The sequence below is a fragment of the Pinus tabuliformis genome, chromosome 4_2, assembly GCF_031772625.1.
Source record: "Pinus tabuliformis cultivar Carrire ecotype Pingquan chromosome 4_2, CPIR1, whole genome shotgun sequence".
NCBI lineage: Eukaryota > Viridiplantae > Streptophyta > Pinopsida > Pinales > Pinaceae > Pinus > Pinus tabuliformis.
In genome coordinates this window covers 764,975,050-765,002,048 of record NC_142304.1, presented here as the reverse complement: position 1 = coordinate 765,002,048, position 26,999 = coordinate 764,975,050, and the positions used below count along the sequence as shown (strand labels likewise).

At 34.9% G+C, this 26,999-nt stretch overlaps 1 pseudogene; it reads right to left on the bottom strand.

Annotated features, from left to right (window-relative positions):
- LOC149171846 (ubiquitin fusion degradation protein 1 B-like) overlaps positions 1-26,999 on the bottom strand; it is a 141,318-nt pseudogene that overhangs the window by 67,727 nt on the left and 46,592 nt on the right.

Genomic DNA, 26,999 nt, shown 5'->3' with positions numbered 1-26,999 from the left:
AGTTGACAATCAAATGTCTCTTTGTAAATTGATCTCAAACTCAATGGAAAGTCATCATCTCCATCAAATTCATTTTCATAGGTTATGTAGTCCATCTTCCCCTTATCTTTAATAAAATTATGCATCTTTAATCTAGTTCTTGTTCTGCTACTTATTTTCGTCAATTCCTCATCTTCTGAGCTGGTATATGTGCACATATTTTTGTTAGATGTATCATTAGATAAATAATCATCGACCTCTAGGCTGGAAGTCAGTGCTCCAGGAAACTTTAAACCAAGAACTTTATCTTGTAAGTAATCATTAAGAAAAAAAATAATTATTTAAATAATATAAAACAATGTTTAAAAGAAGAATACATATTATTTAAATCAAATTGGAAAATTCCTTACCACAATTCCTATTGGATTCAAATTGATTGTAGGAGGAATACTCCCCAATCGAATCTCATCATCTATGTCATGTATTTGTGCAATCGCTTGTTTGAATTTTTTCTTTCCACAACATATAGAACATCCACAAACAACAATTTTCTCAAAGTATTCATCCCATGTACTATAGTCCTAACCAACCTCTTGTTCAATGCAATCATTTGTTGTGTCTTCAAGATCCATTGTCATATCCTCTTCCACCCACTATCTGCTATGTTATTTAACAATTTTAGGTCCACGTCCACGTACATATCTTTTTCTTTTGCTAGTTGAAGGCTTGGGCTCTGTATTTGCTCCAATATCCATCGATAATAATCAACAACATGCATTAATTTCTATCAAGATTGGATAATACATTATAAATTTTATTAATATCATGAAAAAGGATGGACATATCACAAAATGCCATTATATCAATTTTTCCTAAGTTAAGTAAAAATTTGAGTACGCTATGTCCTGTGTCATCCACTGCGTCCTCATTTGATATGACATGATCTATTACAATGGCCTCATCTGGCTCCTATAATACACAACATAGTCAATGATGTTTAGTACACCAACTATATCAATTCAATGAATATGCTATCCAACACAAAATTTCACTTTAGTCATATATTTGACATATTGGTATCATGTCAATCTGGAGTTGAAAAACAAAAAAAAATTCATGGCCCTAGGTATATACATCGAGCCAAATTTTCAACAAGAAAAGTATCCAACATTCCTATCCCACATGGTCATCCTAATTTTCAAACATTTCCCTTGATCAAAGAATCACATTTAATCACCATTCCTGTGCATTTTCAACCAATAACTTTGCCCTGAAAGGCCTTGTGGAAAAAAAATTGACTTTCTCTCCTCTATCCAAGTATGCCAATGTAGTAATTCATCATAAATTCCAATGTTCAAGTCAAAACAAATATGCATGCCCGGGCCAAACCAATTACACTCTTGGTAATGAAATTTTAAATGGGACATGATTGGAAAATACCTAACCTTGAGATATAACCTTGCATCATGTCTGACAAATATCCTACATAGCTATGTTTCCCACTTATTCACAACTTTCAAATAAGGAAAGTTGAAGCAAAACTTAAAATGTTGTATGAAATTTGAAGTATAAATATTTAAGCTCAAAGTAAATATATAACAATGAAAGTGTAAAATAATAAAATAAATAATCTACAATTTGACTCAATTAGATTGGCCAATAAATGAAGCCTGCACATGGATTTTAGTGAAGCAGGCAATTTTGGTCTACTTCACAAAAATGCATGCCCAACCCACATTTCAAGGCCAAATTGAATGATTCAACTTGGAGGGTATTTTTTTACTCATAAAATTAATAAAATTATATATTTTTAATTTTTCAAATATGTATTTATGTTTTTCAAGAATACTCCAAATTGCATGGATTTCATAGGGTAAAAGGCAGGGTTTGTGTGGCTGAAATAAATGCACAACAAAACCTATAATTAATTGCATTTATAGAATGATTATTCCATCCTATGGGTTTGCAAAATTGTACCTTAGTCTTGTGGTGTAACAATGCCCTAATGGGCCTCAATCTTATGGTGTAAGAACGCCCTAATGGGCCTCAGTTCTTGGGTATGACAACAACCTCTTTAGGCCTTCTTATTTGTGATATGAGAAAAGATTATGATAGAGATATCAAGGATATATGTTGAGCCCTATGACAGACATGTCATGACATACCTATCACAGAGATATCATGAAAAACATATCACTGTTCCACTGCATTGTTACTGGTAATGTTCTCTCTACATAATTGCTTATGATGATATGGGGGTAAATGCAATGTGAAAATTTTGAGAATATTTTTAAATATAATTATCTACAACAAAGAATTCTATCCCTAAGAAAATTAACACTATTACTACTCTACTAGTTAGTAAAGATATAACAATGTAAAAGTGTTTAAAATAATAAAATAAACAATCTACAATCTGAATCAAAAAGATTGACCAATAAATGAAGCATGTCCATGCATTTTAGTGAAGCAAGGAAATTTTGGCCTACTTCACAAAAATGCACACCCAACCTTCATTTCATTGCCAAATTGAATGATTAAACATGCATAGTATTTTTTTACTCATAGGTAACATTGATAAAATTAAATATTTTTTAATTTTTCACATATATATTTATTTTGTTCAAGAATACTCCAAATTGCATGGATTTCATAGGGTAAAAGGTAGGATTTGTGTGCCTCAAGATTTTTGTCAAGATTGGATAATACATTATAAATTTTAATAAGATCATGAAAAAATATGGACGTATCACAAAATTTCATTATATCAAATTTTCCTAAGTTCAGTCAAAATTTGAGTACTTGATGTCCCACATCATTTGTTGTGTCCTCATTTGATATGACATGATTTGTTGCCATGGCCTCAACTAACTCTTGTGACACTAACATAAACAAAAATGTTTAGTACACCAATTATATCAACTCAATGAGTATGCTATCCAACACAAAACTTCAGTTGCGTCATTATTTTGACATATTGATATTGACATGTTAATTTGGAGTTAAAAAAAAATAGTTTTATGGCCCTAGGATGTATATACATCGAGCCAAAATTTCAATAATAAAAGTATCCAACATCTCTATCCCACATGGTCACACTAATTTTCAAACATTTCCCTTGATCATGGAATCACATTTAATCACCATCCTGTGCATTTTCAACTAATAAGTTTGACCTGAAAAGCTTCATGGAAAAAAATTGACTTTCTCTCCTTCATGTTGTAGTATTTGTGAAATCATAAAGACCTTCCTCTTTTGGTTGAGGTTGCTTTGTCTTCTTACCTGTATTGTATCTACAACTTCTGTTGTCATATATTCTTCGACCCACTTTCTTCTCCGTGATTTAGTAGCTCTACGCCGTCCACATCGTATGTCCATGGCCTCCTCTAGATCCTGTAATACACAACAAGGACAATAATTTTTAGTACACCAATCAAATCCAATTATCAGAAATGAAAACAATAACTTTAGGGGTAGAATTATTGTTAGACTATATTTTGAGTAGAGTATAATTTTTCCTTACAATGTAAATATTAATTGAGATTAATATTTTTTCCCCATGTAACACACTTTACCACTAGTGTGTATATCAATTTTGTTTCATTCCTCATTTATAACTTTGTTTATGCAATCAATTTAGAGCTAATTAAATTACTTTAGAGTGAAGATAATAGATTATTGAAATTATGTTTATTCTACTGAATCTATTATATTAATATTTGATTTTATTTGAGAATAATGTTATATTCTTGTGGCGTTTCTATGTCTAATTTTTAATGGGAAAATAACCTGGTGGCACTAGACTAGGCACCATTTTTGTTCAATTTAATGCCCCAATATGATCACATTATTTCACCTGAGTTGGCGCTAAAGTTCGCATTCGTTGAATCGAAATATTCAGTGATGGACGAGTAAAAAATTTAAAATTCATGCAAACTAAACCTTCGAAATTAAATACCCACCAACTATTGAACTAAAAAAATCAAAATCTTTCTTTCTCCTCTGATAATTTTTTCACTGTTGATAGGTGTGGAACTAGGAAAGAAAATAATAGGCTCCTATTTCGCCACTTGGGTCTCGATCTGGGAGCATGGAAGTCCACCCATTCTATTGCAGATGGAAAATTTTGATATTGCCATTTTTGCTTGGATTCATGGTGGCAGTTCAAATACTGCAAATGAAATTGATGGATTTTGATGATCTTCAGTGGATTTAAAAGGATCTTAAGGATTTAGATGGAGCTTACATGAGATTTTTATTTTCCCCCCTTTTTGGTCTAGAAGTTGGAGCTATGGAGTAAAATTAAGGATTCAGATGGAGCTTACACGAGATTTTTATTTTTCTCCCTTTTTGGTCTAGAAATTGGAGCTACAGAGTAAGGCATTGTCGGTTCCATGAATAGAGGGTGGATTTAGGGTTAAATTATGGGATATTTATTCATGTATTAGTGTAGAATGGTTTGATTATCATTAATGTTTGCTAAAAATTTAGGCAACTAGTATGTATGTGATGGTCGAATTGCTTACCTCAACTTGAATTGTTGCCCTTCATGCACATTATTTTCCTTCCTTGGATGCCTTTTTATCTCCTTCCTTGCACGTTATTTTCCTTGGCTCACCTCCACAGACATGATTTTCTAGCCCAACCTCAAAATGTCAAGCAAAGGGAATGGAGCAGACAGTGGATAGTATGAGGTAAGTCATTATGAATTTATAAAGATGTAATTGTTTAATTTTTTTTTATTCCAAAATTTCAAATAAAACTTTATTTTATATATCTAGGGACATGAGACTAAAAAGGAGAAAGAGGCCTTGTCTTTGATATTGGGGATAGAGGCAGTTAACAAAGTTAACAGTGTGGACTTGAAAATGATTGCTAGACACATTAAAAAAATGATCAAGTAAAACCACTGGAACATTGCAAGCATGGAAATCAGATCAAAGGGAATCAATTGATTCCCCAACCACTCCCTGATCAAGAAAAAGATTAAGGAGAAAATAATTAAGCATAACCACTAAGAATTTGGAACAGGAAACAAATACTTCCAATTCCAATTCCACTCTCGAGACACAAATCTCTTCTTCCACACCACATTATGAATCTTGCATTGGAATCCATGATACAAGGATAGAGTATGATGTGGTTTCAGGAGAAATCCGTAGATCATATGGTGGGAAATTTTTTGTGGATAGGTTGAAGGATTCATGCCTTAAATGATTCAAAGGCCATATCCATTTGCCATTCTAAAAGATACTATTGCACCTATAGAAAGCAGTAATTCAAGACATGGAGACTAAATTTGGTGTGGGTTGGTTTGGAAAAAAGGTTAAACTACAAATGTCTCATAACTGCAAGAGATTTAGGTGCAATCAAACAAATAATATGAAAAAACTCCCACTTGAGCAAAGGCTCAAAAGAAGGCCAATTGATGTAAGTATAAAAGTATGGAATGGAAAGAATTTGTAAAAACGTATGAGAATTTGGATGAATAGAGGAAGTCCAGTGAGGAGAGTATCCAAGTATTTGAATTTTCTCATAAGATTATATCAAATTTCTTAAACAATTTTTATATTTTATTTGTGCATAGTTAAATTCAATTAGTATATGTTTCAGGACAAGGCCTCCAAGGCTAGGCTTGCAAAACAAAGTGCCACGCATCACAGTGGCCAGAAAGGTCTACATGCCTTGATTTGTACCTTTGTAAGTATATTTAATATGTGAAATGATATTTTTTTATTTCCTAAAAAAATTAAATGATTGCATATTAATTAGTTTAACTAGTCCATGTGCCATGTTTTGATAGGAGGACAAATATGGCCGTCATCCAACAAACTTCGAAAAGGACATGTTACAAAACAAAAAGTGGACCGACTTTGTTATCTGGATGGAGAATGAGGTATTAATAGTTCAATTTCAATAATTTAGTTGGATATTGTTCTGTTTATATGTCAATTTTCATTTCTTGCAACATGGAGCAGAGGCAACATACCCTTGTTTGCCATGTTTAGCCAATGAAAAATGTTGTACATTCTAATTGTAAAATTGGTTAGAATATGGTTGGAACATGATAGGATAAATGGCATCCTCCTAGGGTAATATATCGGTGGAATGTTTCCCACCATATCGATGGAATGTTTCCTATTATCACACAATCTAGCAGGGCCCTAAGGAAGGGAAAACCTAAGGGACAACTACTAGACTAAGTGACGATAATGACACAATGACCCACTGTCACTTTAGTAAGGCTCCTTTGCTCTTTACAGACTTTCATCAATGGGAGGACTCTTGGGACCACTCTACCAAAATCAAGGTTTTCCAAGTAGTGCCCTTCCTGAAGCTATAAGACATCAAGGGAGATCCCACAACACTAGGATTGAGGATTAACCTCCCATTTAAGGTGAGAAAACAAGACTATAGTAAAAAACCCTCCTTCCAAGTCACCCAAAAATCCATGCCTAAAGTGCCCAAGGAGAAACAAGCATAAGAACCCGATTGCACAATGAAAAACATACCTTTAGGATTGGATTTCCCACCTTCAAACACATGTTCTCGATAGATGGGCGAGGAGACATATGACCAAGTCAGGGAGAAAAGATCAAATGGTACAATACATTGGCTACACTAGTGGTTGTTGGTTTCCAATTGAAGAGAAATCTAGGAGAAAAAATATCCTATGGGGTCACCCACTTTTCATGGGTAACATTGCCCACCATACCTTGATTTTCCACCCAAGAGGCAGTTCTTGGAAGAAAGGGAACCAGTGCCTAGGACATCCACAAAATTGTTTCAGACTTTTTAAAAGATTGTTTAAAATGTATTAAAATTTGCTTAAAGGTGATATATTCCGTTATGTAACAGAACTTAATCTTGGTGTTGGAAAATAGAATTGATAAGAGGCTAGTGTTTAAAACTTGGGCCTTTTAATAAAATCCAAATGTAAAACTCTAATATGGAAGTGTGAATGATTTAGATTAAGAATGGAAGTTGAGAAGCAATGGAGATCCTATTAAGATATATTTAAATATAACTTATAGACATTCATTGTAACTATTAGATATACATAAAATTAATCTATAACTTTCTCAAATAAATATGCTACAATCATACATGTGCTTCATAGAAGGAAAATGAATATGGAAAACACATTAGAGAAACAACGCATACTACAATGTACCAATACATACTAGTATCAACCTAGTGACTTTTATTATTATCCCCAACAAAGCCAAAATGATTAAACACATACTTAAAATGCCAAAACTCTGAACCCTTTTCTAGTGGTTCTCATGTCTTTTAAATATTACATAATCTGTCAAAACATCTATAACTAATTAACTATTTTTTACTAAAATGTCTTTTACAACATTGAAAAATGAAAATTTCTCATTTTTTAGAAGTTTGATGACTAGTGGAACATTGACTTTGAGAGTTGGTGCTTGGTTCTGCCATTTTAACTTCTCTTTCAATAGGAGTAATCAAACTTTCACACTTCTTCCAAAGTTATTCATTTGGGAGCTTACATTGGATCATTTTATGGAATGCAACTTTCAAATTTGAAAGCTTTGTATAATCAATTTTTGCAACAAATAATGTCTTCATCAACCAAATGAGTTGGAAGTCTCTATAAAAATAATTCACTATAGTACTTCGCTTTAGAATTGCAGTCTTTTCATCTGCTCTATCTACTCTGCTTTTAACATCCACTATTTCCTTTTCATATAGTTCCCAAGAAATAAATTTTCCTTGCTAGTCCCAACAACTAGGTATACCATATCTAGTCCTTTGGTAAAATTTGGAATCAAACAAAGATATTGACTTTTGAACCTCCTTTAATCTATTCTCAGCTTGAATACAAAGTAGGTTTTTCTCATTCATTTTACTGATTTCCATAATTAATCCGTCTCTTTTTCTGATATCTAATGCTTGTAGTTTAGTTGAAGATTTTCCATTTAAATATTTGATCATATTTTTAGCCTTCACTACTTCTTTGTGTACATTTTTCTTGCATGCATCAATGATTAATTGAGAACCATTCATCATAATATTTTTTTGAGAAATTGTATGAATAGACACCCATTTAGAACGAACCTCTTGGATGATGTCATCCCAAACAATTTGTCTAGCTTCAATTAGAGAGATATTTCCCTTCAATTTGGTTTTTAACTCCTTGATCTCATCTTGTGTTTCCTTGTTCTTGGTGGTCAATTGATAATTGTTTTCTTTTGTTTCTTTTGTTTTATTTAGTTGCCTCTCCTTGATATCAAGATGTTCCTTTACCCGAGTTAGGTTGTCCTAAATTTTCTTTATTTCAACCTCTGAATTTTGAGTTCTGCTGTAACTTTTGTAAGCATTCATTTGACTCACTTGGGACCATAATAGTGCAAACATGGATTTTAATTTATTGTTGTAAGCCATACATTTATTTATGCAAAATGACAATTTATTTGCTTCTATGCAGTAGCTCTCTCCTGAGCACCTCCTTCTCTTTCTCAAGCTAAGCTAGTTTAGTTGTTTGGGCATGATTAGCCCCAAGTAGTTTAAACTTCTTCCTTAATGATTGCATCTTAGATTCTGTATTTTGCAATAGGAGTTTGACAACTTCCTTGTATTTTGGATCTATTCCCAATTTAATAAATAGCTTCTTATAGTCCTCATTTTGAATATGCAGTGCTCTAGAATTTGCATTTTCTTGCTTGAGATGATTTGAAACTTTCTCCAAAATATTTTATGCTTTACTTAATGTCAAAGATATTTTTCTTAGGTCACCATAGAGAATTTCCCTTGCTTGTCCATGCAATTTAATCATTTCAGGTATTATGATGTTAGCTACATTTATGGATAGATCTAATGTTTTAAAATCAGGTCTCGAAGGAAGAGATTAAACAGTTAGATGCATGAGGGAAAATTTTAATTGGTTCCTTTATAAATCCATAACAGAGAGTAGTCTTGTTTGATAAGTTGGATTTTCTTGTGTTTCTAGCTAAGTTTCCATGTTGCTTCTCACCTTATGACTTCTTTCTTCAATTTGTTGATAATTCCTCTGTAACACTTCTGTGGTGGAGGGAGTTTCTTCAATTAAGAATACTTCCAAATCAGTGGAAACATAGGAGGAGGTAGAGTACTCTATTTTTCCCAACTGCATTTGAAAACTTGGTTGATTTGAGGGTCCCTCTGTTAATTTAACTTGTACCTCTGCTTCTTCTTCTCTTTGAACCTTTTCTCTCTTTTGAAATTGTGAGTCTTCTATCTCAACATCAATTTGTTTAGGTATATTTCTCTTCAATCTCTTCTCCCTCACTACAAGGGTTTGCACATGTATTCTTTGCTGCTTCTTTTTCCTGACCATGTTTCTTTATTTTCCATTTTCTCAAGTTCTCGCTTGCTTTCATGAATATAAGGTGAAAAACTAATATCCCCTCTTTTATTTGAAATTATCAGATGAGGATCATATTCCCACTTCTCTCCTTGATCAAAGCCAAACTACTTCATCATTTCTTCACAATGAATGGCTAAAAAATTCTTTCTAACTTAAAAATATACCCTTTGTGTGTAGGAACAAAATGAACTTGGTAAACATTTAAACTTTTCCTTATAAATTCAAAAGAAATATCCTTATAGGAAAAAATATTGGCAAACGATATGGTCGTTCTTCAACCCCATATAGTCTTATCTCAGTGTAATATTCAAAAATATACCATTCCCCCACTCTGGTGTCCTTTCTGAGCTACACCAACTCTTTTTCTTCAGGAAAATTCCGTAGAGGTTGTTGATTGTTTAAAATAGTATATACAATGGCCACGAATGATGAAAAGTAGTAAGAAAATACCTCATTATTTTCCTTTTTCCTAACAACACTAGTCCATTTAATCACAAATGTCATTTGATTCTTTTAATCCCACATATTCAAAACCATATGACCAAACTTATCATCATATATATAAGAACATATAGACCAAGGTAAAGGGATATCTAAAAAACCATAAATATGATAGTTCTAAAATTGAACAATGATATACCTGGCTAGGTAAGAAGGGATATCCAAAACAATATCTGGTTGTAGCATCAAACTCAAAATCCCTAGGGCTTGTTCACTTACTATTCCAGTATCATTTTATCACAAAAGAGATAAAATTATAAATAAGGCATGTTTTGTAACTTTGAAAAATAAGGTTGTTGGATAGTTCACTACAGGTGGAGGAAATTCAAAATTTGGTGGAATAATGAGTTTAAACATACCTTCCCTATTCTCTTTAGAAATATGTCTATAAGTGAGTAGTAAGGACTCATCTGAAAATATCTTGGGATTATAAAATGTATGAAAATCAAGAGCTTTGTGTATCAGCTCTGAAGTGACCTCAAAAATATTCTCCTCTACAGAAGGCATAAAAAAATCCTCTGTGGGACAAGGGAAGACACTAACCAACTAACAAATTCAGGGAAATTATAGGTATGTGGGACAATCCCATGATAAATGTTAGACTGGATGACTCAAAAAATATTATCTGAGACATTAGAATGATCAAGAATGTCTTGTCAAATCTCCAAAGGGTCCAAGAAGCAATGCGAATCATATATTTTGGTTTCTCTATCCATAAGGGGTGTATGAATAGACATCATAGAGATTGCAAGTTTTTCTAGTTGATTTCGGGGTTTTCTCCATGTTTATAATTTGAAATAAAGGACAAGGAAGAAATTATGAATTATGAGTTACCCAGTAACCTGAGACAATTAATAGCTGAATGTTGATGTGGAATCGATAATGTACACTCTAGACGTTGTTCACTATAACTCTACAAATGGAGGACAAAAAAAATAACAGGCGAGACCATTTTTTTATCGAAAAATCTTGATTATGTGTAAGGGCCCACTCATTTTCCTGGCTCGTCTGATGGGTACATGAGCCACCAACTTTCAATGCGTAGTTTTCATAAAAACCATCAAGTGCTTCTAAGGTGTCCCCATAGTGGTTTGTGAAAAGAAAAGGGGACTTGTCAAAATGAATTGTGGTCGTTGATTTGGATATGGGTTGTTTATCCATCCAAATTTCTGGCGGGTCCTCATCCCGTAACTTTCGATTGCTTTAACCTTTTGGAAAGCCTTTTATTCCTTAGGTTGAATCCAATGAGCGACGATCTAACCCCAAACTTGCATGAAATTTAGTTTCCAATTTATAAAATATTTGGACCCACTTTATATACTTTAAGGTTTCACTTTTAAGCATGAAAGGTTAGGCTTGTATACAATATATAAATATATTTTTTCAAAAGGGATTGTTATATAAAGTCTTATATATAGATATATTATGGTTTTTTTGTAGGAGATGTAAAAAGTAACCTTTGACTACAACAACTTGCATTAAATAACTAGGGTCCTTGCATTATTTACCCTTTCAACTCTTCATTCTTCTTCATTTGGGATTCCATTTGGGTAATGATGTAGACTGTGGCCTTATGTAGGCCTTCCAATTGACTGGCTAGGTGTCGCATCTCCTTTCTTAACTCGTGCTTCTTGTCACACTAACACCCTTTAGGAGGAGGATAGCTAGCCATGACATGATTGTATCTAGGAATTTCCAAAATTCAGGACTCTAAGTATTTCTAGAATTAAGACTACCACCACACAAGAAAAAGAAAACAAAAGGAGGATTGGAGGGACACAACATTTTTTACTATTTGACACGACCAGTAAACTTAACAATCACTTTAAAATCCAAATAGAAACAAAAAACTAAAATTAAAAACCTATCTGTAGTTTCAACAGGGAAAATAGGTTCATTACCATCCATAGGTGACCTATAATTAGTCATTATCCATTAACCAGTAGAGTAGTAACAATATTAATTTTATTAAGACTAGAAGTCTTTATTGTAGATAATTTCATTTTAAAACATTTTCAACATTTTCACAATGCATTCACTCAACATCATCATAAACAATTATGTAGACAGAACATTAGCATTAACTATGCAACATAACAGTCATAGGTCTGTCATGATATATATGTCCTAGGGCTTAGTATATCTCCATATCTCTATCATAATTTTTTCTCATATGACAGATAAGAAGGCCTAAGGAGGCCATTTTCATACCCAAGAATTGAGGCCCATTGGGGAATTGTTACACCACAAGACTAAGGCCCATTAGGGTGTTATTACACCACAAAACTAAGGCCCATTAGGGCATTGTTACACCACAAGGTTGAGGCCCAAGGAGGCCACTGTTATACCCAAGAACTGAGGCAAATTAGGGTGTTGTTACATTGCAAGACTGAGGCCGATTAGGGTGTTGTTACACCACAAGAATGAGGCCCATTAGGGAATTATTACATCACAAGGCTAAGGTACAATTTCATAGACCCATAGGAAGGAATGATCATTATAGCACTACCAATTAATTATATGTCCCAGTGTGAATTTATTTGAGGCACACAAACCTTGCCTTTTACCCTATGAAATCCATTCCATTTGGAGTATTCTTGAACAACATAAATATATATGTGAAAATAAAAAATATTTAATTGTATTAATGTTACTTATGAGTAAAGAAATACTCTCCAAGTTGAATCATTCAATTTGGCCTTGAAATGAAGGTTGGGCATGCATTTTTGTGAAGCAAGCCAAAATTTCCTTACTTCACTCAAATGCATGCACAGGCTTCATTTCTTGTCCAATCTGATTGATTCAAACTATAAATTGTTTATTTTAGTATTTTACACACTTTTACATTGTTATATGTTTACTAACTAATAGTGGTAACAATGTTAATTTTCTTAGGGATAGAAGTTTTTGCTGTAGACAATTTCATTTTAAAAGATTTTCACATTACATTCACCCCATATCATCATAAGCAATTATTTACAGAGAACATTAGCAATAACAATGCAAAAGAACAATCATAAGTCTATCATGATATCTCTGTCATAGGTCTGTCATGATATCTTTGTCATATGACTCAACATATCTCCTTCACATATTTGTCATAATATTTTCTCATATCATAGATAAGAATTCCCAAAGAGCTCATTGTCATACCCTAGAGCTGAGGCCCATTAGCATTGTTACACCACAAGAATGAGGTACAATTTCGTAGACCCATAATATGGAATGATCATTATATCACTTCCAATTAATTACAGGTCCTGGTGTGCACTTATCTGAGGCACACAAACCCTGCCTTTTACCATATGAAATCCATGCAATTTGGATTATTCTTGAACAACAAAAATATATATGTGAAAATGTAAAAATGCTTAATTGTATTATTGTTACTTATGAGTAAATAAATACTCTTTAAGTTGAATAATTCAATTTGTCCTTGAAATGAAGGTTGGGCGGGCATTTTTGTGAAGTAGGCCAAAATTGCCTTGCTTCACTAAAATGCATGCCCAAGCTTCATTTCTTGGCCAATCTAATTGATTCAAAATGTAGATTTTTAATCTTAATATTTTACACACTTTTACATTGTTATATATTTTCTAACTAGTAGAGTAGTAACAATTTTAATTTTCTTAGGGCTAGAAGTCTTTGTTGTAGATAATTTCATTTTATTACATTTTCAACGTTTTTACATTACATTCACCCCATCTCATCATAAGGAATTATGTACAAAGAACATTAGTAATAAAAATGTGGTGGAACAATCATAGGTTTGTCATGATATCTCCATATCTCTGTCATAATCTTTTCTCATATCACAGATAAGAAAGTCTAAAGAGGCCATTTTCATACCCAAGAATTGAGGCCCATTAGGTTTGATTCAGATTTAAACAAGAATGCAACAAATTACAGATATAACCATACATACAAAGATGCAGCAGAAATAATACTTCATTTCATTACTGTAAAATACTGAAATATGCTTACAAACAGAAATGGAAATAAACTAGCTAGGGTGATGGTAGCTTATCTCTGAGAAGAGATGTGGCGGCTACATGCCTTTTAACTATGTTACAATTAGGCTCAAGGGCCTTTTTATTATTGAACAATAAGAGCAAACCCTAACCTGAGGAGATGTAACACCAAGAGTTTATGCGCCTCGTTGGGGTGAGTTGGACAACCAACTTCCCGGGGTCGCGACTTGGTAATATTATCTCCGTTTGACGTGCATGATAACCTATTGGAAAGATATCTCTAAAGACTACGACAGAAAAGATGATTTTAGACAAAATGGTGTTGGCGGTAGATTTCCAAAAAAATGTTGTTTAGGGCCTCAAAACAGCTCCAAAAGTTTAGAACCCGAAAAAATGCTAAAAATAGTAAATTGTGCTACAATTAAGGAAACTGAAAAATTGAAAGAAACAATGGTGGGGGTCCAAGTGGAATTGGCGGGTGACCACCAATATCCACCTGGATCATTCCTCCCCACTTAGGAAGCAATGGTCCCCATTGTGTTGAGTTCCTCCATGAGATGAGGAAACTTCTGCTAAACTTGGTCCCTGGTGAGCCACTTGCCTTGGTGAAGGAGTTGGCTTGCTTTGACAACTCAATACAGTTGGATATGCTACTGGCAAGTGTGCTTGATCTGTGTGTCTATGATTCAATAAGTTGCATATTGTTCCATGCAATCTGGATTTAACTCTATTGGTGTGAGCTGTTATGTAATGTCGAATGTGTCTAGTAATGGTGGAAAGTATGGTCGAAGGCATTCCACATTGAACACTGGGTGTAGGCCAAGGAATGGGGGAATACTAAGCTCAATTCCCTTGTCTCCCACAACCTTATTAATGGTGTAAGGACCATATCGGAATGGTCTGAGTTTATGATAGGCTTCAGTAAGGCGTTCCTTTTACCAATGAAACCAGACTTTGTCGCCCACCAGAAAATTGTGTGGCACCCGATGTTGATCATGTCGCTGCTTGTACTTGGGATTTGATTTCTCCAGAATGTCATGGACCTATTGGCGCATATGTTGGATGTGCTCAATGACTTTGTTTGCCTTATTTGTTTTGGACTGGACATGAGCTGAATCTGCCTGAGTAGCTACAAATGGCATGGCCACATTAATGGAACATAGTGGCTGGAATCCCAAGCCCACCTGAAAAGGGTTGTGGTCAGTTGAGCTGTGGAGAGCCCGATTATAACTATGTTGAACATAAGGGAGGCTCTCATCCCATGTGAATGGATACTTTGAGTTGTACATGCGTAGAATCAGTACGATCATCTTGTTGACAACCTCTATCTGGTCATCAATTTGGGGATGGAAGGCTGTGGACTTAGTGAGTTTGGTGTCCAGCATCGACTAGAGACTGGACCAAAATGTACTTAGGAACCTGTTGTCCTGATCTAATATGATAGACTGTGGGATCCCGAAGTGTACCCACACTCATTCAAAGAAGAGTTTAGTAGTGGCTTCTGTTGTGATATTCTTCTTGCATCCCACCACAATGGCTATCTTCGAGAACCTGTCGACAACCACAAAAACACAGTCGTTTCCATGCTTAGTAGAAGGAAGTCTCTACATGTAATCCATGGAGATGGATTCTAAGGTCGACTAAGGGTTGGCAGCGAGGTATAGAGGCCTTACTTCTTGATGGTTGGTTTGGCAATGGTGCAGGAAATGCGGGATTTGATGTACTTCTCGACATCCTGTCAAAGATTCGGCCAATAGAAATACTTCTGCAGTACTGCCACCATTTTATCGACCCCAAAATGCCCAGCAACCTAATTGTAGTGTGCTTCCCAAATCATCTTGGCACGCTCGCTTAAAGGAACACAAAGATGATCCAGGTGGCATAACAGGGCCCCTTAGAGGTGAAAATATGGAACATGTTGACCCTCCAAGAGTGTCTAGTGCGTGTGACCAAATTCTGGGTCACTTTGTAGAGAAGTGGCCAATCCGAAGTCTCGTTCCCATAAGAGTTAATCATGGTGGTTAACGCTATGATTGGTGGTCGACTGAGGAAATTTGCAACATTATTGGTGATGCCCTTCTTATACTTGATATTCAAATGGAACTGTTCCAGGTATGTAGACCACTTCTGATGGCGATCATTCTGAAATTTCCCTTGGGTCTGTATGAAATGCAGGGATTAATGGTCTGTGTGGATAACCATTTCCTTCACCAAAATGTAATGCTTCCATTGTCGGCAGGCCTACACAATGGAATACATCTCTTTGTCATAAGTGGGATACTTCCGGACTGTGTCTGAAAGTGTCTCACTGTGATAAGCCACTGGATGCCTGTGTTGAGTAAGGACTACCCCAATAGCATAGTCCAAGTGGAATTGGTGGGTGGCCACCAATTGCACGTCAATATTCCATCCTACAGGTTTGTGAAATTGCACGTCAATATTGTGGTATAACATCGCCCTAGTTGGCCTCATTCTTGTGGTGTATAATGATCCAGGTGGATATTGGTGGCCACCCGCCAATTCCACTTAGACCCCCACTAGGGCGATGTTATACCACAATATTGACGTGCAATTTCACAAACCCGTAGGATGGAATGATTATTATATCTCTACCAATTAATTACAAGTAATGGTGTGCATTTACTTCAGGCACACAAACCCTGCCTTTTACCCTATGAAATCCATACAATTTGGAGTATTCTTGAACAACAAAAATATATGTGTGAAAAATTAAAAATATTTAATTTTATTAATGTTACTTATGAGTAAAAAATACACTCCAAGTTGAATCATTCAATTCGGCCTTGAAATGAAGGTTGGATGTGCATTTTTTGAAGTAGGCCAAAATTGCCTTGCTTCACTAAAATGCATGCCTGAGTTTCATTTCTTGGCCAGTATGATTGATTAAAATTGTTGATTATTTAATTTAATATTTTACACAATTTTACATTGTTATATATTTATTGACCAATAGAGTAGTAATAGTGTTAATTTTCCTAGGGCTATAAGTCTCTGTTGTAGATAATTGCATTTTAAAACATTTTCAACATTTTCACATTGCATTCACCTCATATCATCATGAGAAATTATGTAGAGAGAACATTAAAATAACACTGCAACATAACAATCATAGATTTGTCATGATATCTCTATCACAGGGTTCAACATATCTCCTTCATATCTCTATCATAATCTTTTCTCATATCACAAATAAGAAGGCCCAAAGAGGTTGATGTCAGACCCTAGAACTTAGGCCAATTAGGGATCTGTCTCGGTTTTTTTGTTGGAGAATATTCACATTATATTAACATGGAAATATACATAGAGTACATGTGAAAAATATTGGGGGGTCTTTGCCCATAACCATTGAGGTTTCGAGAGAGAAACTTTAGAAACTCTCTATAATTTGCACAAAAGGTCTTGTGCAATTCATCATAAGAATAATTTTTAAGCTAAACATTACAAAATTTAGAACCCTCATTCTGTGGTGGGACCAAACCACCATAAGACAGATCTTGAAGAGAAGACAAAACATTAAAAAAATTTGTTGTGTTATTACACCACAACACAAAAATGTGGCTCGTCCTCAAGCCACTCAGTCCTTTTTCTATCCCCATGGATCTAGAACCTATTTCCTTATTGTGGTTATCTTCTTGCTCCTGGTACAATAGGCGCAAGGGTAAAGAAGGAACTTGGTTTCCTTAGAGCTCTTTGAAAAAACTAGGAGGTGCTAGCCACATCCCCCTCCCCACAGTGGTTCTCTCAGAAAGAGAAACATGACCACCATTGTTACTCCAAGTATGGGTCCCATGCATATCCTTGACCATTTCTCTCTTCTCCTTACTATATCTTCTCTCTCATTTGGTAGGTAGTGGCAAATATTTGGTCTTACCACCTTCTTGAAGATACTCTGATGGTTACTGGGGTGGGGTGGCTCATACTTTTTCAACCAGCCATCCCATTTCCTCAAAGTGATTCTAGCTCCTTCTACCTACCCGAATAGGGATTATGATCCATTTAAAGTAATACTTAGGTGTAAGGTACCCCTATCATGCCATTAAGAAATAGGGAAGAATCCCATCCTACTGCTACAACTCCTAGAGTGGGAGTTGTCCCCACATAATTCTGCCATATGGACTCGCAAATTCGTCCTTTAAGGGATGTCAGGCTACACTTATTGGTGAGATTGTAGCATTATGTGAGAACCATCTTTGTGAGAGGAGGGATCCCTTCCTAGTCCTGGCCACCCATTGCAACTTAACCATCTCTCATGGAAGAAATATCCTTTTTTTATATTTGTCGCTTCCAGCTCTTCTTACACAATATCTTCTTCCATAACCATGTCATATTACCACAGCCACTCCCTGAGGCCCCTTATCTCATCATTTCCTCCATCTCTTTCAATTATCCTTCAACTCCCTGTATGAGCTCCCTCATACTCCTTTGGTTTTGTGCCACTCTTACACTCCTCTTGGTTCCAACTTAAATTTCCATCATCTACCCTAATCCTCTATTACTCAAAGACTTCTTTTCAACAATTATTTCATTCCTTAATCGTCCCTTGGGTGGTATTTTATATCATTTCACACTTCTTGATCCTTCATCATGGTTGCTTATGACATTGACTCTTCCATTATGGTTTTCTGATCTGAATCACTCTGAGTCTGCACAAACTTGGTTTACAATCTTCCTTCGAATCAACTCAGTATGATGGTTCACATGTGTTACTTGTCTTGCCCTAGCAAATCTCAACTTATTTTATCTTTTTACATCGGTATTAGCCTCATTAGTTTTCACTACCTCAGAATTCCATGGTTTAATTTGACAACTTGAATGTTATCTTAAGCAATAAAAATTTGATTCACCAATCCGCCCAACTGCTTTTTTCCACTTCAACAAAGATTACGATGTAGGGAATGAATACTTTGGTGCACCTCCCATCACGCAGTCCTGACCTTCACGTGAGTTTGTGAGCCTTCACATGCTAAAGTACACTATCACTAGTGCGCCTAGTCTAAAAGATTATGACTCCTACCCCTAATTTTGTTGAATATTTTTCATTCAAATACTTAATTATGTTCTTGGCCTTGAGTGCTTCTTTTGGTGCTTTTTTCTTGCATAGATCGATGCTCAATTTTTATCCTCTTATTACAATCTTTGGCTCTGAAATTATATGAATATATTCCCATATACAACGAACTTCTTTAATAATGTCATCGCAAACAATTTTTCTAGCCTCAATTAAATAAATATTACATTTCAACTAGGTTTCCAACTCTTTGATTTCATCTTGAGTTTCCTTATAGTTACTGGTAAGTTGATTTTTATTTTTATTTGCTATGTTCAACTACCTCTCCTTTACATTCAATTGCTCCCTTACCGCGTCCAAATCATCTTGGGTTTTTTTTAGTTCAAGTTCTAGAATTTTGAGCTCTATCGTGACCTTTGTCAATTTCTCTGAGGGGTCATTTGATTCAGTTAGAACCACAATGGTGAAAACATGATTTTAAATTGATTGTTGTAGGCTCTACCTTTGTTCCTACAAAATACAAATCTCTTTATTTTTGTCAACTAATTCTCCTATTAATAGCTTTTTTTATTTTTCAACTTGAGCCAACTCAACTATTTGAGCGTGCTTAGTCCCAAGAATTTTCAAGTTATTCCTTAATGATAGCACCTTAGATTCTATGTTTTGCAACAGGGTCTTGATGTTGTGTTTCCATACTAATTCTCATTTTATAACTCCTTTCTTTAATTTGTTGATAATTCTTTTGAAAAGTTTCAAATGAAGGAGTCTCTTCTATTGTGAATGTTTCCAAATGAGTGGATATAGAAGAGGAAGTAGTGTGCCTTGGATTTCCCAACTACATTTGAAAAAAAGGCTTATTCGAAGGTCCTTTTGTTATTTGATTTGCATGTCTTCTTCATCCTTTGTTTGGATTTTTTTTCTCTTCTGTGACTGGGAATCCTCCATCTCAACTTTAATCTGTTCAAGAGCATTCCTCTTCAAAATCTTCTCTTTTACCATATGGGTTTCAACATCCATTCTTTGCTGCACCCTACCACATGGCCAAGTTTCTTGATTTTCCATTTTCTCAATTTTTGGTCTACTTCCATGAATATAAGGTGAAAAACTAATTTCCACCCTTTTATTATAAATTATATCATGAAGGTCATATTTCCACTTTTCTTCTTTCTCAAAACCAAACTCATTCATGGTCACTTCCACTTATATAATGGCTTGTCTATTATTTACAATAAATGGCCCTATAGTCCCATCTAGCTTAAAAATATACAATTTTCATGCAGGAACAAAATATACTTGGTCAACACTGAGACTCTGCCTTATAAATTCAAGAGAAAATATCCTCATAGGCAAAAAACCTAGCTTTGAAATAAAGGTTGGGCCTATATTTTTGTGAAGCGGACCAAAATTGCATTGCTTCACTAAAATGCATGTCCATGCTTCATTTATTGGCTAATACGATTGATTAAAATTGTACATTGTTTAATTAATTATTACAAACTTTTGCATTTTTATATCTTTACTTTGAGCTTAAATATTTATACTTCAGATTTCATACAACATTCCAAGTTTTTCTTCGACTTGCAAAAGTTCAAGGGGATCATCCATTTTCTACTAATGTCGAAGGGGAAGAGTTTCATATTGGTGGGGTATTGTAGCAAAGAGGACAATTCCTTTTATCCTTTTGGATTATGTGTTTTTTTGTAGGATTGTCATCAATGACAAAGGTATGATTCTTGAACATATTTTCAAGATGTAAAATAAGATATATGATAGTTATTATTGCCATTGATGTCAAATGAGAATTAATACAAGGCATAAGTTAAGGTAACAATAATACAAAGAGTTAACTGATAGAATCCATGGTATTAATTATGACATTGATTTATATTCATACAACATAGAATTAATCACATGTCCTATATGTACTACCATGGGAAAATACCATGGGATTCCAAAACCATGTGCTCATAAACCACCATTGGCAAATTCCACCTTTTATCTTATATAAATTCCTATTTTCTAAGACAAAGAGTGCTCATTCCTTGATTTTGGAAATAAAGAAGTGTTGGGGAATAAACATATATTTATTATGCTAATTAAAATCGACATGTCCTTTTGAATAGACACAACTCTCCATGAAGGGTCTCCAATAGATATAAATTAAAAAAAATGGAGGGAAAGGTATGTGAGTGAAAATATAATATCCTTTGATGTAAAGAACAAAATTTGAAGTGGAGATATATATGAGAAAACATTGAATATCATCATATAAAAAGAGAGTTGCAAAAAAAAAAAAAAAAATTGTATATGTGAAGAAGTTGTGAGTATATTTTTTGAAGGAAATTCAAATTTCCATCATTATTTTGAAGAATTTATACGTGTTAAATAAGACGTTGTGACTTGAAGGTTGGTTCCACTTAAATAAAAGGATTGGTGTCTATTCGTAAGTTGGTGCTTAGTGGTGGGTATTAGTGACACTAGTAGGTTGGTGGCTATGAATATTTGTAAGAGAAGGTTGGTGTCTATAAGGATTTCTGCCAATAGGGATTGGTGTTGGCATTATGATACAAATATTGTCCTTGATGGCAACTCACATAGATGACAATTCACATTGCAACAAGTTAACAACCAAGGATTACAGATCAAACTCTAGAGATTGAAGAAAGAGAAGTATAAACTGGTTCATTTTTTCTAAGGAGTGTGTACACACAGGTCCACAGAACAAAAAGAGCGTATACGTATACATGCACTCTCACAAGAGGAAAAGCGCGTACAGGTTGGAAAAACAAGGAAATTCAAGAGAAAAGAATATCAGGGGTCAATACCATGGTATTAGCCCACAATATTGAGCGAAGTAACGACTATTTGATCCCGCCCAAGAATACCATGGGTCCTAAGTGGTTTTGGTCTGAGGTATTGAGAAAGGCCAAAAACTATATAAGGAGGAGAAGATCATTAGGCCAGGGTGTGCAAGTGAATGGGTTTTTGAGGGATACTTCTATCTGAAGTATATGTTATGTTGCAGGGGCTATGATTATGAGATGATCTGAAATATTTTGTGCACCTTGGATACAATGTTAGATTAGGATCATAAGAATTGAAATGACTTATGATTGAATGATTTGATGTTGATTGGGCTAGATCTGATTGCTTAAGCATGTTTTATTCTGTAAATGTTATTAGCTGGGTATGACTGAATTCTAGAATGGCTATGAAGTTTTACGTTAGTATTTTCAAATCTATACACTGGTTCGCTTTGGTAAAAGCGCATATACACATTGGTTTGGCACATTGAAGTAGCGTATACATTATGAAATATGATGTTTGAACTTGCAGTTGGTTCTAGTTGTTGATGCAGAGTTCTGGGTTCTGCTCTGTGTTTTGGTGACGATGTTCTGAATCTTTAGATTTATTGAATGTGATTTGTTTCAGTGATGATGGGTTTTTAGTGATTGGTTGTACTGTAGTGGTGAATAATTTTGAGCTTCAATGTTGTTGATGGGTCCATTATGAAAATTGGATTAAATGTGGCCTTCATATTGTGGTGTTGTGTTCCAAGAGTATCCAATCTAAAAGTTTATGAAACGTGGTCCCTGGAGGAAGAGAGAAGATCATAGCCTTTTATAGGCCAAAGCCTACATACTGGTAAACATATCAGCCAATACAAGAGCTAGGGGGTTGGAGCTCCCTTCTAGTAGCAGATGGAAAACGAGTGAAGGTTGGAGCCTTCTGTAGGCCGACGCCTACGTACTAGTAAACGGATCGGCAAGTATAAGAGCTAGGGGGTTGTAGCTCCCTTCCAGTAGAAGCTCGAGAACAAGAGAAGGATGTAGCCTTCTGCAGGTGGGTGCCTGCGTACTGGTATGAGTCTACACTAGTACAAGATTGTAAACATGTTTTTCTTAAATTAAAAGAAGACAACAACAGGTGGTTTTTGTCCCGCATTGGGTTTCCACCTTAATTCTTGGTGTTCATGTGTGTCGCTTACATGTGATGGTTTATTCTGTTATTACTGCACATGGTTACTGTTTATATGGTTAATGAAGTATTGATACAATGATTAAATATCAACATATGATGAATTAAATGAATCATAAGTTTGCTAGATACACACTGGTTTCTTTAAAGATAGTTGTGTATACACGCAAATTACCTTCATTGAAGTAGCATATATAAATCTGAGTATGAAATGAAAAATTTATTTATTTTATAATACTGATTCACGCCTCTCTCATTATTATTTCCAACAATTGGTATCAGAGCAGGTGCTTTAGAAGAAGCTTGATCGCTTGAAGGGATATCTTTCAAAATGACCAATCACGAAGGCATGGGATCTATCAGACCACCAATCTTCAATGGGAACAACTTGGTATATTGGAAAACACGAACTATAGCGTATCTTCAGTCACTTGGAGCTGATGTTTGGGAAATTGTAGAAAAGGGATATCAATATCCAGCAGCTATCCCCATGGATCCAGTAGAAAGGAAAACATATGAAATTAATGCCAAAGTTGTCAATGCCTTATTGGGAAGTCTATCAGAATCAGAATTCTTCGAAGTCATGCAGTTCAACGCAGCCAAAGAAATATGGGACACAATCATTCAGAGCTACAAAGGAGACTCCCAGGTAAAACGTGCTAAACTGCAAACTCTCAGAATCTAGTATGAAACTCTCAAGATGCATAGTGATGAAAGTATTTCTAGTTATTTCTTATGAGTAGATGGGATTGTAAATCATATGAGCAATCTGGGTGAAGAGATAAATGAAACTACTTTAGTTGAGAAAATTTTGAGATCTTTGTCTTCTAAACTTATGTCAAAAGTATCTGCCATAGAATAAAAATAGGATCTTAATACTATTACTGTGACTCAACTCCATGGAATCCTAACTGCCTTTAAAATGAGAAAATGAGGTCCATCAGATATGAGAGAGGCCACTTTCAAAGCATCAACAAAGGGAAAATAAAAGGAAGAGCACAATGTATCAGGACACATTTCAGAAGGAGAAGATGAGGTAAATTTTGTCAAGAAGCTTCAATGGGGTTCCAGAAGATTCAGAGGTAAGATACCATTCAAATTCTTTGCTTGTGTTTGAGTTGGTCATTACGCTGCTAAATGCCCTCATGTCGAAGGAAAGATGTCTGCAAAAGGTAATAGAAGTTATTATACTCATGATGATAGTGATGGCTTGTCCAATAGTGATGAAGATGATCAAGAAATTAAGCTACTAATCGCATATGAAAATGACACCTTAGAAAAGGAATATTTCCTTAAAGAAATCAGTGAACTCAAAATCAGTTTGGCAGAAAAGGATACAGTCATAAACATAGTGACACATCAACTCAATAAAAAGGAAAAACACAATGAAGTGTTAGAATGTCAAGTAGTAAGTATAAGAAAAGAACTTGAAAAGACAAAGACTCTGGATCTTAGATTTGCTAAAGGATCAGAAACGTTAGATGAAATCATCAAAGTTCAGCATTTGCCTATTATAAAGACTGGTCTTGGTTTTCATGAAGGTGAATCTAGCTCACAAGATGAGGTAAGGAACTCGAATGAAAAATATGAAATGCTCAACAAGGAGATAAAAAGTCAACCCCATCAACAACCAAGGAAAGAAAGACTTCAAAGAAAAACATTTCCACCTAACTATGGAAGGGATAATTATTTATTTTCTTTGACAAATAACGTTTTAAATGTCATAATTTTGGACATGTTGCAGCCAGATGCAGAAGTAGAATGGTTCAAGACCATCACACAGAAAGATCATTAGTTTCCAGGTACTTTAAGGGATATTGTTTTGCTTGCAATATGTTTGGTCACAAAGCTATTGATTGTGATAGAAGGAATATGAAACATGTAAGATGTTATGTGTGTAACAAGTTTGGACATAAAGCAAAGGAATGCAGGAGCAAATTTTGGCCACCATACCAAAAGGAGAAAACATCATCACAATCCAAGGTATTGAAGAAGAAGGAATTGTTGTCAGAAAGATGTGGCATAGCTCAGTTTACAGACATAATAGACCCAAGGGGAGCTGAAAGTGTAAAACTTCAGTATTCCAATTCTCATACGTAGTTATTATGAAGAGAAGTCACATATATACATGAGTTAGAAGCTGCACAGTCACGTATATGGTGTTTTGAAGAAAAAGCAATGGGACAGACTTAGGAAAAGGGGTTTGATATGGTTCAGTCAATTATCAATTATCTATTTTGTTCTGATTGATGATGGTTACAGTCTGCTGATGATATGTGGAAGTGTTTTTGGCCCTCATAAGTTGTTAATAAGTTGATGAATAACTGGTTGATGATGATGCCTTGATGATTCTTACTAACAAATGCAATGATCAGATCTGATAGTGAACAGTTGGCACAGGTTCAGGGGGAGCATATGTTTCTAATAATGCATTGTTGGCATTATATTAGAAGACCTTGGTACATGACGATAATTATATTGCTTGATCCACATAGTTTTTTGATTCAAGTGACTCTTTTGATGATGGACATATACAGGCTGTTGATCTTGATGCTGCTGACATATGTGGATGGTACATATCATATATGGTGTATGATAGTTGCTGATGACTATCATGGTCTTGTTTAGATTGCTGGTCCTTGTTATAAATGTCATGTATATCATTTGATGTAAATTTCATGAAAATACCTAATTTTTGACCCCACTATGCATGGGAAGGATGAGGTAATAATTGCTATTTCAATCATGTATAAACATTTGGTATATCCCCACTTGGTTGGATGGATGAGTAAAATTTGGTGTATCCCCACTTGGTTGGGTGCTTGATGTATGTATGAGTCATTGATATCAGGGATGTCATACTCACTTAGTTGAGTTATAGAGTCATATTATTCTTTTGAAAAATATCTTTGCAGACTCTATATGTACTTAGGGGGAGCATGGACAGCATAATTAATATCAGAGAGGGAGAACATCTTGGTTTGCCCTTTGCCCTTGATGTTAAAGGGGGAGAGTATCTTGGTGTTGTGGTTGCCATCAAGTCAAAAGGGGGAGATTGTTGGCATTATGATACAGATGTCCTTGATGGAAACTCACATAGATAACAATTCACAATGCAACAGGTTAACAAGAAAGTATTACAGATCAGACTCCAGAGATTGAAGAAAGAGAAGTATACACTGGTTCATTTTGTCTAAGTAGCATGTACATGTAGGTCCACATAACAAAAAGAGCATATATGTATACACACACTCTCACAAGAGGAAAAGCACGTACAGGTTGGAAAAAAAAGGAAATTCAAGAGCAAAGAATACCAGGGGTCAATACCATGGTATTAGCCCACAATATTGAGCAAAGTAATGACTATTTGATCTCGCCCAAGAATACCATGGGTCCTAAGTGGTTTTGGTCCGAGGTATTGAGAAAGGCCAAAAACTATATAAGGAGGAGAATCTAATTAGGCCAGGGTGTGCAAGTGAATGGGTTTCTGAGGGATAATTCTATCTGAAGTATATATTATGTTGCAGGGGCCATGATTATGAGATGATCTGAAATATTTTGTGAACCTTGGATACAATTTTAGATCAGGATCATAAGAACTGAAATGAGTTATCATTGAATGATCTGATGTTGATTGGGCTCAAACTGATTGCTTAAGCATGTTTTATTCTATAAATTTTATCATCTGGGTATGATTGAAGTCTGGAATGGCTATGAAGTTTTAAGTTAGTATGTAGATCTATACGCTGGTTCGCTTTAGTAAAAGCATGTATACACGCTGGTTAGGCACATCAAAGTAGCATATACATTATGAAATATGATGTTCGATGTTGCAGTTGATTCTGGTTGTTGATGCAGAGTTTTGGGTTCTGCTCTGTGTTCTGGTGACTGTGATTTGGTGACAGTGTTCTGAATCTTCAAACTTATTGAATGTGATTTGTTTCAATGATGATGGGTTTTCAGTGAATGGTTGTATTGAAGTGGTGATTAATTTTGAGCTTCAATGTTTCTGATGGGTTCATTATGAAAACTAGATGAAACGTGGCCTTCATATTGTGGTGTTGTGTTCCAGGAGTGTCCAGTCTGAAAATTTATGAAACGTGGTCCCTAGAGGAAGAGAGAAGGTCATAGCCTTCTATAGGATGGTGCCTACGTACTGGTAAAC